Source organism: Pan paniscus, chromosome 6 (genome assembly GCF_029289425.2).
Source record: "Pan paniscus chromosome 6, NHGRI_mPanPan1-v2.0_pri, whole genome shotgun sequence".
Taxonomy (NCBI): Eukaryota; Metazoa; Chordata; class Mammalia; order Primates; family Hominidae; genus Pan; species Pan paniscus.
The window spans coordinates 187,243,137-187,258,757 of NC_073255.2; the positions used below are offsets into that span (position 1 = coordinate 187,243,137).

Sequence of the window (15,621 nt, forward strand, 5' to 3'; positions counted from 1 at the left end):
AAATAAAATTTTAAAAATTTACAAGTGAATACCTCTCTATCTAGACACTAAAATTAATATTTTCCTGTATTTGCTTTATCATGTATCAATTCATTTATCCATCCCATTTTTGTGCATTTCAAAGTAAGTAGTAGATATCTGCATACTTACCCCTAAATGCTTCAGCATGCATATTATTAACTAGAGTTCCAAATTTGTTTCCAGTTCTTTTTTTCTTTCATATGTAAAATTAACATACAATGAAATTTTTTCCCATTGTATGTAAAATTAACATACAATGAAATGCACAAATATTAGAGGCAGTGTATTAGTATCCTTGCTATGGTAACAAATCACCACATACTTAGTGTCTTTAAATGACATACATTTATTCTCTTGGAAGTCCAAAATCAGTCTGGCTGGGCCAAAGTCAAGGTGTAATCAGGGCTGGCTTCTTCTGGTATCTCTGAAGGGACAATCTGTTTCCTTGCCTTTTTCACCTTCGAAAGCATTCCTTGGCTCATGACCCCTTCCTCACATCACCAACCTCTTGCTTTCATAGTTACCTCTCCTACTCACTCTGATCCCCTGCCTTCTTCTTATAAAGACTGTGATTACATCAGTTCCACATGGATAACGCAGGATAATCTCCCATCTCAAGATTCTTAGTTTAATCGCATCTGCAGAGTCCTTTTTGCCATGTGAAACAACATATTCACAGCTTCCAGGAATCAGGATGTGACCCTCTTGGAGAGCAATTATTCAGCCTACCACATGCACATCTAATGAGTTTTTACAAATGCATACATTTGTGTGACTCAAACTCCCAGCAAGATAGCGTTACCATCACCCCCAGAACATTCTCATGCCCCTTCCCAGTCTGTCCCAGTCTCACCCTCACCCCCTAGAGCCAGCCACTGTTCTTTTTGCCTCTTCAGAACTTCCTATAGATGGCGTTATCTTGCAAATACCTGGTATGGTGTCTGGCATGTAGTAAGTGCTCAGGAAAGGACTTCATCTTTTGAATCTGACTTCTCTTACTTGACACAATGTCCTGAAGACTCATCCATGCTGCGTGTATCAGTCTCAGTCTGTTCCTTTTTATTGCAGAGTAATATTCCATCAAATAGGCCACAATCAGATAGTTCCCTTATTCATCCATTCTCCTGTTGACAGACTCCAGACTGCTTCCAGTTTTTGTGCTTTTTTGTTTTTGTACAAATCTATGGGGTACATGAGAAAACTTGTTACTTATGTGTAATGTATAGTGATCAAGCCAGGGTATTCCAGGTGTCCATCACCCAAATACAATACATTTTGTTAAGTATGGTCACCTTCCTCTGCTATCAAACATTGAATTTATTCCTTCTATCTAACTGTATATTTATATGCTTTAACCCACTTCTCTTTGTTGATGGCTGCTGTGAAACCTCAGTTCTTGTCTTCCTAGTTTAAAGGAATTTAAACAGGAGACACACAGCAAAGGAGATGCAGTGTAGAGCAATTTATTGCAAAGGAGGAAGAATACCCTGAAAGTTAGGTGCAGAATAGACAGGATGCCCCAAGAGGGATTCAGGGTGGGCTGCCTATGAGGATGAGATAGCAAAGACCCACTTGAGGGAGACTCCCTTTATCGAAGGCTTACCTGATTATTCATGAGGGGGTGGGAAACTGTGTTGCTAGGAAGCATGTTCTGGGATAGGTGCACATATGCAGTACCTGTACATGCTTGTTCATACATTGCATGTGTCATTAGCACCCTAAATCTCCAACCAGGGGTGTTTTTTATTATTATATTGAGCAAAGGGTCAGTCTGAGGACAGGTAAAATCAAAATGTGCATGCTCTCTACAGGGGAAATTCCCTACTGGAGACAGCTTTGCTGAATGAGCTTGACTGCAGAGCGAATGCTGGGGCTTATTGTGGTGACTATGAGGTCACCAAGGTTGCCACATCCCAAGGGCATAGTAACTTCCTTGACTAACTGTCCTGCCTCATCTTCATCCTCCCCCTTTCCCCAGACTCACACTTCCCAGTCTCTGTTCTTTATCTTTCCACTCTCTACCTCCATCTCTGTTCTCTATCTTTCCACTCTCTACCTCCATATGATCAAATTTTTTAGCTCCCACATATAAGTGAGAATGTGTGATATTTGCCTTTTTGTGCCTGACTTATTTCACTTAAGATAATGGCCTCCAGTTCCATCCATGTTGCTGCAAATGACATGTTTCATTCATATAGGCTTGTCATATATGGTCTTTGTTATTTTAAGTATGTTCCTTTTATAGCTAGTTTGTTGAGAGTTTTTATGTAAATTGTATCAATTTTTATCAAAAATTTTTATCAGAAATTTTATCAAATACTGTTTCTGCATTTATTGAGATGATCATATGGTTTTGTCCTTCATTCTGTTGATGTGATGTATCCCATTTATTGATTTGTATATGTTGAACCATCTTTCCATCCCTGGCATAAATCTCACTTAATCATGGTGTATTATCTTTTTTTTCTTTTTTTTTTTTTTGAGACAGAGTCTTGCTCTGTCGCCCAGGCTGGAGTGCAGTGGCACGATCTTGGCTCACTGCAACTTCCACCTCCCTGGTTCAAGCAATTCCCCTGCCTCAGCCTCCAGAGTAGCTGGGATTACAGGCACCCACCACCACGCCCAGCTAATCTCACTTTCGTTCTGGCTGCTCAACCTCTACTTCTTATCTCAGTTCTTGCTCACTTGCCCCTTCACCTTGCATTGTTAGATTGTTAATTTTAATGTTTCTACTTTTTGATGGAACCATTTATTGCTATAAATTTCCCTCTTAGCACTGCTTTTACTTTTCTCACAGGTTTTGGTATGTTGTGTTTCCATTTTCATTTCTTTCACGGAACTGTTTTTATTTCCATCTTAATTTCTTATTGACCCAATGGTCATTCAGGAACATGTTGTCTAATTTCCATGTATTTGTGTAGTTTCCAATGTTCCCTCTTTGTATTGATTTCTAATTTTATTCCATTGTGCTCTAAGAAGATAATTGATATGATTTTGGGAAATTTGTTGAGGCTTATTTTGAAGCCTAACATGTGGTCTATCCTGGAGAATGTACCACGTGCTGATGAGAAGAATGTATATTCTGCAGTTGTTGGATAGAATGTTCTGCAAATTGTTAGGTCCTTTTGTCTATAGTGCAGTTTAAATCTAATGTCTCTTTGTTGACTTTCTGCCTAGATGATATATGTCCAATGCTGAGAGTGGGGGTCAATCTTTGTGCTTCCCAACCTGCTGCTGAGGTTGCTCCTTTGGCCTGTAATAACCTCACCACTAGCATCTGTTCCCCTCACAAAGAATCAGTCACCCTTGTCAGCCTCATTATACCCAGTACAAAGGCCACCTGCTCTGGGAAACATTTCCCAAACCACTGCCCCACCCTGGGTGACTGGACCACTCCCTCCTCCATGCCCTGTACATACCTCGCTCTCTGCACCTGGCCCTTTTATGACCCTTACTTGTTTACTTGACCCTTACTTGAGGACATCTGACTCTACTCACTCTAGTTCATGCCCCCCCAGGGCACAGCCAGGGCTTTTCATATCTGTGTCTGCACAGCAAGGGCAGTATAGTGTGGTAGGGCTGTGCAGCTCTGAAAGCACTGCCAGGGTGGGTTGAGATCTTGGTTCTCATTTCTTTTTGAGATGGATTCTCACTCTGTTGCCCAGGATGGAGTGCAGTGGCACAGTCTCGGCTCACTGCAGGCTCCACCCCCGGGTTCACGCCATTCTCCTGCCTCAGCCTCCCGAGTAGCTGGGACTACAGGCGCCCACCACCACGCTCGGCTAATTTTTTTGTGTTTTTAGTAGAGACAGGGTTTCACCATATTAGCCAGGATGGTCTAGATCTCCTGACCTCATGATCTGCCTGCCTCGGCCTCCCAAAGTGCTGGGATTACAGGCGTGAGCCACCGCGCCCAGCCGGTTCTCACTTCTTCATATGTAATCTGATGACCCTCACAGGGTCATTGTGAGGAGTGAATAAAATATACACGTGAAGCACTTAGCACAGTGCCGGGCACAGAATCTGCATCTGATTCAATTGGGGCATAAATGGATGAAGGAACTTGTTAAATAATGACACAATGGCCGCTTTGGTTTCTTTGCATTCTCGTTGGAGTGAGAAATCTCCTTTTTCTGAAAACTGACCTGAATGTGGACGACAGACAAGTAGTGACTCTTGGCTCTGCAATCCACGAGAAGAGCTGCTGGCTTATATCCATAACTTATTTTGAGTTTTGTTCAAGGACACAGAAGTCCACTTCTTCTTGGAGGAAGGACAGAATTTAGTCCAATGTCTGAGAAGCTTTAATAGGCTGCCAGGGAAAAGAATTATGAGCTGCCTCTTTCTCTGGGACATATGTGCCATTGTTTCCCTCTCAGCACAAAGACTTTGCTGTGCCCTGGGGTAGGGGCTTTGCTTCACTGTGAAACTGCCTCCAACATAGGCCTTGAGATTGCTAAATGTTCTCATTCTGAGCTAATCTGGAGCCTAAAGAGGTTAACAATCCAGCAACAACTAAGAAGAATATTTTGATGGAATTTCTCCCTGTCTTTGCCATATATTATATGCCTTTTTTCAGAGTACGCTATTCATCAAGAACTTGAGCTTCTCGAACACTATATTTTGGTTATAGACTTCTTTATTGCTTTTTTATGATTATAAAAATAAATACATGCCCATTGGAGAAAGCTGGGAAAAATGGAAAAGTATAACAAAAAGACAAAAATTACCCATAATTTCACACCCCAGAGATAACCATTGTTAATATTTTTGTATGATCTTTTCACTAGTGATAGATAGATAAACAAATAAGTAGACTGACATACAAATGTATTAGGCACATTTTTCCCACAAGTGGAAAAACACCAGTAATTAGATTTCTTGGTCCAACAAGCCTAGTTGTTTGTTTGTTTGTTTTGTTTTGTTTTTGAAATGGAGTCTCGCTCTGTCACCCAGGCCGGAGTGCAGTGGCTCAGTCTTGGCTCACTGCAACATCATCCTCCCGGGTTCAAGTAATTCTGCCTCAGCCTCCTGAGTAGCTAGGATTACAGGCATGCACCACCACGCCCGGCTAATTTTTGTATTTTTAGTAGAGACAGGGTTTCATCATGTTGGCAGTCTGGTCTCGAACTCCTGACCTCGTGATCCGCCTGCCTCAGTCTCCCAAAGTGCTAGGATTACAGGCATGAGCCACCACGCCCAGCCACAGGACTAGTTTTTTACAGGCTTCAATGTGACCAAGGTGGACTGAAGGAAGAGCTATATTGAAGAAAACTCCTGAACCTGCCAACTGGGAAGGTCCCAAGAGTCCAGACTGGGTGGTCATGTGGACCCTCATCCTTTACCTGGTCATCCTGCCTAGGTAAGTGTTTGCTTAGCTCAACTCTCAGAGGCAGCAAAGGCAGCAAACATAACTCCAGAGATGGTGAATTACAACCCAAAGCCCAGGCACTGGACTGGACAGTGTGGTAGGGAGGTGCAGAGATTCAAGTTAAGACCTACCTGCTCCCCCTTCCCCTTCCTCCTAGATCCCTGTCAGGTCCTTTCACCTGAGCCTTGATTCCATGTGACTATGATAGTTGGTTGTTTGGTTGGTGCCCATATTTGTTTGCTAGAGCTGCCATAGCAAAGTACCACAACTGGGAGGCTGAAACGCACACATTTATTTATCACAGTTCTGGACGCTGGAAGCCTGAGCCCAAGGCATCTGCGAGGTTGGTTCCCTCTGAGACCTCTCCTAGGCTCACGGATGTCTGCCTGTGTTCTCCTCATCACATGGTCATCCCTCTGTGTGTGTTTGTGTTCCAATTACCTCTTCTCATAAAGACACCAGACATATTGGATTAAGACTCACCTAATGACCTCATCTTAACTTAATTACTTCTTTATAGACCCTATTTCCAAATATAGTCACATTCTGAGGTACTAGGGGTACGACTTCAACATATGAATTTTGGGGGACACAGTTCAGCCTATGACAGCGCCTCACTAGGTGCTGGTGATACTTGATCCTCACAAGGCTGCTCCATCAACAAGAGTAACGAGTGGAAATTTCAGCTCCTTAGAACCAAGTATTTTTAAAATGAAAAAAAATTGAACTTAATGAGAATTTGCTGTTTAACTTTTAAAAGTAAGGCATATCACAACACCAATGACATTCTTCACAGAAATAACAAAAGTAATCCTGGAATTTGTATGGAAACACACACACAAAAAAAACCCCAAAAAGCTGAAATAAGCAAAAAGAACAAAGCTAGAGGCATCAAACTTCCTGACCTCAAAGTATAATACAAAGCAATAGTAACTAAAACAGCGTGGTACTGGCATAAAAACAGACGCATAAACCAATGGAACAGGATAGAGAGCCCAGAAATAAATCTACACCTTCATAGCCACCTGATTTTCAACAGCAGTGCCAAGATAGCACAATGGAAAAAGGACAATTGCTTCAATAGAATGGTGTTAGAAAAACTGGATATCCACAAGCAGAAAAATTAAATTACCCCTTTATATCTCACCATGTTCAACTCAAAATAGATTAAAGACTTAAATCCAAGACCCAAAACTATTAAACTACTAGAAGAAGACATAGGGGGAAAACTCCACGACATTGGTCTGGGCAATAATTTTTTTATAAAACCTTAAAAGCATGGATAACAAAAGCAAAAAGAGCCAAATGAAATTACATCAAACTAAAAAGCTTCTGCACAACAAAGGAAACAACCAACAGAGCAAAAAAGACAACCTACATAGTGGGAGAAAATATTTGTAAACTATACATCTGACAAGCAGTTAATATCCAAAATATATAAGGAACCCAAACAACTCGATAGCAAAATAATAATAATAATAATAATAATAACCCAGTGAAAAATTGGCAAAAGACTTGAGTAGACATTTTGCAAAAGAAGACAGACAAATGGCCAACAGGTGTATGAAGAAAAGCTCAACATCACTAATCATCAGGAAAATGCAAATAAAAAACCACAAGGAGATATCACCTCACTATTATGGCTGTTATCAAAAAGACAAAAGATAACACTTGCCATCAAAGCTGTGGAGAAAAGGGAACACTTATATATTGTTGCTGGGAATGCAAATTAGTACAGCCATTATGGAAAACAGTATAGAGGTTCCTCAAAAAATTAAAAACAACTACAATATGATCCAGCAACCCCACTACTGGGTATATATTCAAAGGAATTGAAATCAGTATGTTGAAGAGATATCTGCACTCCCATGTTTATTACAGCACTATGCACAATAACTAAAATATGGTATCAACCTAAATGTCCATCAAAGGACAAATGGATTTAAAAAATGAGTTGTATATATACACATGGAATACCACTTAGCCATAAAAAAAGAATGAAATCTGCCATTTGTGATAACAGGATGAACTTGGAGGACATTCTGTAAGTGAAATAAGCCAGGCACAGAAAGATAAATACCGCATGATCTCGCTCATCAAGATTCATGTGGAATCTTAAAAAACCTGAACTCAAAGAAGTAGAAGCTAGGCTGGTTAGAAAGGAGTGGGGAGATGGGGAGATGTTGCTCAAAGGAGACATAATTACAGCTAGTTAGGAGGAATAAATTTCAAGAGATCTGTTGTATAGCAAGGTGATTATAGTTAATGACAATATATTCTCTTCTTGAAAAATGTAGAAAATGGACATTATGTGCTCTTACCACAAGAGCGATAACTTATATGAAGTAATGCATTTGTTAATTAGCTAAATTTAACCATTCTACAATGTATATGTATATCAAAACATCATTTTTCACCCAAGAAAAACATACAAGTTATGTCAAGTAAAAAAAAAAAAAGATGAAAAAAAAAAAAGCAAAGCAGATTTCTCTGAGCACCATCAGTGCCTGCATTGAGTTCTTTTTTATCAATGGAGCTGCTCCATGAATGGCTCTGAGTCTTGCCTGCACCTCGGAATCAACTGGGGAGCTTTTAACCCCACCCCCTACAAACCCAGGTCCCCCTGTCTAAATCAGAATCCGGAGGTGGGACCTCTGAGCACCAATAGTTAGGAACACTGCCTGGGTGATTCCAACATGCAGCCAGCGGGGAGAACAGCCCACAATGGCTCTGGTCCAGGGCATGGGTCTTTGGGGGCTTTGCAGGGGCTCCACGGGGCCTCCACTGAGGTTCCTCAGGATCTGCATGACTCCCTTCAGTCAGCACCTCCCAGGCAGTGAAATCCGGAGAAGGGCTTCCAGGCTGTGGCTGCCTCCCTTAGAAACCAAAACCTTTATAGAACAGGGACACAGTGAAGGGCTCAGGACAAAGCAGGCAGTTGGATGCTTGTGAGACCCAGGAGTGTTGTGGAGTTCACGCCTCTGGGCATCCTGTGCCCACATCAGTCACAGACAGGAAAAACCAGGAGAAGCAGCATCATGGCCCATTCCCAGAGCAACAGAAAAGCCCAGGGATCAGTGAAACTCAGGGAGACATTGGTGGCACAGGAACCTAAGTGGGATGAGCTGACCTAATAACCCAGAGGCACAGCCTAGCCAAGACCCTGCTTCTGTGGAAAGTTTTGGAGCCCCGTGGCAGGGGCCTTTCTACCCTGAGTGCTCACAAATCTCCTAAGCCAACACCAGCTCATCAGCTCCTTCTGTCACTCGAGAGAAGCCTTGAATCACGTCCATAGCAATGACAACCTGCTAAGGCACTTAGATGCTCATGCTGGGCAATGTCCATTCTTCTCCTGCACTGTGCAGTCAACACCGTCCCTCAGGTGACCTGGTGGAAGTCCAGCAGACCAGCTTGAGTGAGGAAACTCCTCAGTGTCCAAAGCCACCAGGGTTTCCTTCCAGTGTGCCATTAAACCCCCAGGGGCAAGAAGCTCTCCTGCTGGAGACTCATATCCAAAATGGGGATCAGACACAGCACAAGCTGCTCCACTACCCCAGGACCCTACCCATGAGAGAATAAAAACTCTTCCTTCTCAAATTGGGCATAAGGCTCACTGTTCTTAGGTAGCTCGAACCCTCATTGGCTTTGTATCCTGAGGGTGCTGGAAAATCACTTACTAAGGAGATGGAGCAAGGGCTTAGTCAAGACACCTATGCTGTAGAAAACAGGGTTCTTCTCCAGAGACTCTGGGTGCAGCTGGCCCAGGACTTGGTGCAGACAAAGAACAATTACAGGGATGTAATTGTTCAGGATGTTTCAGAGATGGGTTTCTCGTTTGAAAAACGCCTTTTTCAGAGGATTGTTGGGAAGGTGGAATGAGATAATGCTCATAAAGCATTTAAAACGGGGTCTGTATCTGGAGCAGTGCAGTGTATGTTGGCATGGTGGTCACAGTCACCCCTCTGTATGAGCTCCATAAGTACAATCAGATACACTATCTCAGTTTTCCTCTCTCTGTGGTTTTGAGCCTGCTCAGAGTGGGCCTGGGGTGCCCTTCATCAAATAAACTTCTCCAGGGCTTGAGGGCTCATCAAACCCATCACATGCTGGGGCCACTGGGTAGAAAGTGGGGTCTAAGCTTTAAGAAGAGACTTCCAGTGCATAGAATTGGCGTTTATACAGGACAGGTTCCAATGGCTTCAAATCAGAGATAGCACAACTATTGGGGTGCAAAACATTTTTAAGCCCCACAAAAAGCTAATTTATCATACTTGAGCCCTCCCTTCTAGAATAAGTTATAATGCCATTGAGATGGTAAAAGATATACTCAGGGTCTAATAGTTGTTTGAAGATTTTTAAAGTTATGTAAAAATATTTGCATGGGCCAGGTGTGGTGGCTCACGCCTGTAATCCCAACACTTTGGGAGGCTGAGGTGAGAGGATCACTTGAGGCCAGGAGTTCGAGACCAGCATGGCCAACATGGTGAAACCCCATCTCTACTAAAAATACAAAAATCAGCTGGGTGTGGTGGCGCATGCCTGTAATCCCAGTTACTCAGGAGGCTGAGGCAGGAGAATAGTTTGAACCCGGGAGGCAGAGGTTGCAGTAAGCTGAGATGGCGCCACTGTACTCCAGCCTGGGTAACAGACTCCATCGCAAAAAAAAAAAAAAAAAAAAAAATTTACACGAACACACACGTAAGCATGGCATGCTCCCTGACACAGTGAGTCTTTTTTCTCAAACACACATCCTAGCATAGACACAAAAGCCCTTTTCCAGGAGCAGATTTAGAAGGGCTGCCTATGGCAGTGAAGGGTGCAGAGAAAGTTGAGGGCTCGGGACATAATTCATTAGCAGAGAAAAGTTCTCATTTGCCCCCACAACTGTTTGAAAGAAATGCCCCTTGTAGGTCTTGATGCTACCTACACAAGGATGCAATGCCCTTCGTGAGATTGCTGCAGGTTTAGGGGCCAGAAAAACCCAAGTTCAAATCCTGGCTGTGCCATTTACTAGCTGTGCAACTTTTGTGTCGTAGGAACGACGCCTACTGTGCAGAGTCATCTCTAGGATTGAACAAGTCCCCAGCACAGGAGTGCCAGGGCCATCAGTAGATGGCAGGCGTGATCATTGTTATTCATTCCTTAGCCAAACCCAGAATTTCTCAAGTTAATGTGAAAGGGACCCTCCTAACTGCAGAGAGTAACTGACCATGGCCTCCATGTGTCCCCCTGAGTGTCACCTGCCTGCAAGGCCTGCCTTCCATTAACATGGACACAGGGCACAGCTTCATTTCTCCTTAGCACAGTTCACACAGACTGAAACTTGTAAAGCCAAATTTTACCAAATCCTAGTGGGGCACAAATCAAATGGAGAGCAAGGCTGGAACCTGGCTTGCAGCTCTCAAAGCTTCATCTCATGATGTTCTCCAAGCCCAGCCCCTCCCAGCCCTAAGACCCAATTCTGGGGCTGGCTACTGACCTAACTACTTGCCTGGGCCTCATCCATCCCTCTACTCTGGTAGATAATGTATGCTAATACCACGGGTTTTTTTTCCTTGCTATTTATAAAATCCTACGACCTTTAATGAAAAAATAAGTCCCTAAGCTGAAGAAAGAGCCCCTGGGGTACAATTCCAGTGGTAAGAAGCTGCCAGGCTCTCCTGATTTTTCATGTTACCGGTTGCAGCCTGAAGGTGCATTTTCAAATAGCCTGAAGGCTTCCTCTGGTGCTCACATAGGTGCAAATGTCAACCAGCCCCTTCAATTTTGTTTCTTCAGTCCTCAACCTCCCTCCAGACCCAGGTGCGGTGTCACTGCAAAGGGGCATTTGGTTTTAAAGAAATTACCCCCTGTCTAGCACTCCTTCCTTCTGCCAATGGGGAGTTGTAGAAGAGGAAGGGGACTAAAAGAGAAAATCATAACAGGAAGGAATTGGAGCCAGCAAGGGTTAAGCTCAGAACCAGGCATCCAAGACTTTGGCCTCAGTTACCTGTTACATTTTTGCTGCTGCCACCAGTCTGCCTGGGGCCTCTCTTCCTGATGCCTGCTGATACCTGGCCTAGCAGCTGTCATCCTATCAACCTATTCATCTAACTTCATTCCCTGCAAGGGCTAGTTCACTGCCCACTGCCCTGTCCTCCCTCCCCAACCTTCTCAACCCAAGCCAGTACCAGCTACATAAATTGCAAAGCCCAGCATAAAGTGAAAATGTGGGGCCCCTTGTTCAAAAGTTAAGAATCTAAAGACAGCAGCGGAGCGTTAAGCCAAGTAGAGAGCCCTTCTGAGTGTGAGACCGTGGGAGACTGCACAGCCGCATGGCCAGGAGCCGGTGCTGACTCAGACCACTCCCAGTTGTCCTTGGCCTCGGCCTAAGGAGCCTGCGATGTTGTATAAAGACTCTTCCCTTGAGTTGAGAGTTAATAGCATCCTTTGAAACCAGGTTACCTAGCATGTTTTTTCTTAAAATGCCACAGGGAAATTAAAAGTTTTCTGACATCTAGGTATCTAACACCTCTCCCATCTTCCTTGTCCATGTCATCTGTTTATTAATTCACTCCAAAACCCAAAAATGAGCACCCACTGTATCCCATGCACTGTGTTGGTCTCTGTGGTTCTGAATAAATTAAGATAGAATCCCTGACCTCAAGGAAGCCATATAAGAGACAGACTTGTGAACAAATAGTTATAAAGCCATATGACACATGCAATGAGGGAGATGGGCTAGTGCCCTGGAACCAGAGAGGACAAGCCAGCTATGTGGAAGATGTAAAGAGGGTGGGGACAGCAGGGGTAGGGGGTAGTTGGTGCTGAGCCTTGAAGCAAGAGCTTGCTCCCAAAATAAGAAGACAGAAAGGCTTGCAGAAAGGGAACAAAGCCGGCAAAGGCCAGGTGGCCCCAGTGAACCTGGCATGATTTGAAATAGCTCAAGCACAGGGTGAGGCAGCATTAGTGTACCAAGAACAAAAGGAAGATTGGGGCTAGGCTGTAAAAGGTTTTTAATGCCAAATTAAATAGTTTATATTTTATCCAATAGGCAACTAGAACCCACCAGAGGGAGGAAGGGGACATGGTCAGATCTATCTTCCAGCAAAAGCATGAAGGGCAGATTGGAGGTGCTCAGGAGGAGAGTCAGGGCGTCTGGAGGCAATTGCAGTTTTCAGGCCAAATCACAAGGGCTTAAATGTAGACCAGAAGTTCTCAGCAGGGCAGCAGTTTTGCCTCCCAGGAAATGACTGGTAATGTCTGAAGACATTTTTGGTTGTCCTGATAGGGCGGTGGCTGCTTTTGGCCTCTAGTGGGTTGAGGCCAGAGATGCTGCTAGACGTCCTGCTACACACAGACAGGCCCGTGAGCATGATCAGGCTCAAACTATCAATGGTGCCAAGGTTGAAAATCCTTGATGTAGACAATGATAGCAAAGACTGTGAGGCTGGAAAGAAATCCAGAGCTATTTAGGAATTAGAACAGGAAGAACTTCAAAACCATTTAGATACTGACAAGGAGCCAATTGCTATATCTTGAAGGAAATTGTGCAGTCTTTGTTTGTTGTTGTTGTGGTGGTGGTGGTGGTGGTGGTGGTGGTTGTTTTGAGACAGGGTCTCGCTCTGTTTCCCAGGCTGGAGTGCAGTGGTGCAATCACAGCTCACTTCGGCTTCGACTTCCTAGGTTCATTATGCTTTTGGGTTAATTTCTTACCAGTGGTATCTGTGATAAATTACAGATTGACAGGGCCACCTCATCAGTAAAGGTGGCTGGAAGATACCACCTTGGTGAGTGAGCAGGTCCAAGCCCCGGGCTGGTTACAAAGCCAGCTGGTTCTGGAAGTTTTGATTCCTGAGATGGCCAACAACTTACTCACATGCAGAGGGAAAATAACACTTAGAAAGAAAAATAAGAGTTTTGAAAAGAGAGGGGGGTGAATGAAAAGCCTTTAGGGAAACTGGCTTGTTACTAAGACAGATGTGAACTAAACAAGACAGACGTGAACTAAACAAGACAGACGTGAACTAAACAAGACAGACGTGAACTAAATCAACTCTCTGATCTTATGGAGCAGGGGAAGGGGAAAGGTCAAGGAGCCCTCACACACACTCACCACATCTCAGGGCCCCTGGAGTCCTCTGTATTACCCGCATTCATACCTCCCCAACTGTAACCATCATCATCATCATAGCTAACCATCATCATCATCATCATAGCTAACATTTATTGAGTGATTTCTATGTGTCAAAAACATTAGTTAGGTGCTTTTTTACCTCATCTGATGCCAACAATCTTGTCACACCTTCATATCCGTTATGTGCCTGTTTCACAAATGAGAAAACTGAGTGAGGTTTAAAAAATTAACTTTTTTTTTTTTTTTTTTTTGAGACAGAGTCTCGCTCTGTCGCCCAGGCTGGAGTGCAGTGGCGCGATCTCTGCTCACTGCAAGCTCTGCCTCCCGGGTTCATGCCATTCTCCTGCCTCAGCCTCCCAAGTAGGTGGGACTACAGGCGCCCGCCACCACACTTGGCTAATTTTTTTTTTGTATTTTTAGTAGAGACGGGGTTTCACCGTGTTAGCCAGGATGGTCTCGATCTCATGACCTCGTGATCTGCCTGCCTCGGCCTCCCAAAGTGCTGGGATTACAGGCGTGAGCCACGGCACCCAGCCAAAAAATTAACTTCTTTACCCTAGGGGCAGGGCAAGATGGCAGAATAAAGGACTCCACCAAACATCCCCACCCCTACACAAGAACACCAAGTTTGACAACTATCTACTCAAAAGGAGCACTTTCATAGGAACCAAAAATCAGGTGAGCACTCACAGTGCCTGGTTTTGACTTCAAATTCCTGAGAGAGGCACTGAGGAGGGTGAGAAGGACAGTCTTGAGTTGCTGATGCCACCCTTCCCCCATCCCCTGGCAGTGGCTACATGGCACGGAGAATCTGTATATACACTTGAGAGAGGGAGAATGCCATGACTGTGAGGCTTTGCATTGAACTCAGTGCTGCTATGTCACAGCGGAAAGCAAAACTGATCTGTACTCAGCTGACACCACGGAGGGAACATGTGGACCAGCCCTGGCCAGAGGGTACTCACCCAGCCCAGCAGTCAGAGCATGAGTTCCAGCAAGCCTCACCCCCATTGGCTGCAGTGCTTTGGGACCCTAAGTGAACTTGAGGAGCAGTCTACGCAACAAGGACTGCAATTCCTAGGCAAGACCTAGTGCTGAGCTGGGCTTGGAGTTAGTGAACTGGTGGGGCACATGAGACACCAACTGTGGTGTCTAAGGAAGTGTTTGCACCACTCCTTCCCCAACCCCAGGCCGCACAGCACACAGCTCCAAAAGAGACCCCTTCCTTCTGCTTGAGGAGAGGGAAGAGTAAAGAGGATTTTGTCTCGCATTTTGGATACCAGCTCAGCCACAGTATGTTAGGGCACTGATAAAGGCTGTGAGGCCCCCATTCCAGGCCCTAGCTCCCAGACAACATTTCTGGACACACCATGGGCCAAGGGAGCCCACTGTCTTGAAGGATGAGTTCCTATGCCTGGCAACACTCACCACAAGCTGACTGAAGTTCCTTTGGTCCTTAACTGAGCATCAGTGGTAGCCTGGCAGTACTCCCCACGGGCCTGGTGAGGCCCCTCTGCCTGTGAGAATGGGATGTAAGAATGAGAAGGACTGCATCCTGTGGTTTGAGTTCCAGCTCAGCTGCAGTAGACTAGAACAACAGGTAGACTTCTAAGATTTTAGACTCCCATCCATGGCTCCAGATGGCATCTCTGGACCCACTCAGGACCTAGGGGACCTCACCAACCTGAAGGGAAGGATGTAAGCCTGGCTGGTGTCACCACCTTTGCTGATTGTAGAGCCCTAGGGCCTTGAGCAAATAGGCAGTAGCCAGGTAGTGGTTACAGCAGGCCTTGGGCAAGACCCAGTGTTGTGCTGATACTCCATATCCGACCCAGCGCAGTCCCAGTGGTGGTGGCCACAGGGGTGCTTGTGTTACTCTACCCCTGGCTCCAGACAGCTCAACACAGACAGAGAGACTCCATTTGTTTGGGAGAAAGTAAGGGAAGAAAAAAGAGTCTCTGCTTGGTAATCCGGAGAATTCTTCTGGACCTTATCAAAGACCACCAACGTGGTACCTCTACAAGTGTAAAAGAACCACGGTGTTACTGGACTAGGGGTGCCCACTAAAGCAGATACAGCTTAGATCATAGCACCCAAGTCCTTTTGAATACCT

At 44.6% G+C, this 15,621-nt stretch overlaps 1 long non-coding RNA gene across 1 annotated transcript; it reads right to left on the reverse strand.

Moving 5' to 3' along the window:
- Positions 1 to 958: 958 nt before the first annotated feature.
- Positions 959 to 15,028, reverse strand: LOC117981153 (uncharacterized). The gene is made up of 3 exons (XR_004672708.2): positions 14,937 to 15,028; positions 13,648 to 13,695; positions 959 to 1,202 (listed from the first exon to the last, which is right to left on the reverse strand). It is a non-coding gene; the product is annotated as an uncharacterized LOC117981153 (long non-coding RNA).
- Positions 15,029 to 15,621: the final 593 nt, after the last annotated feature.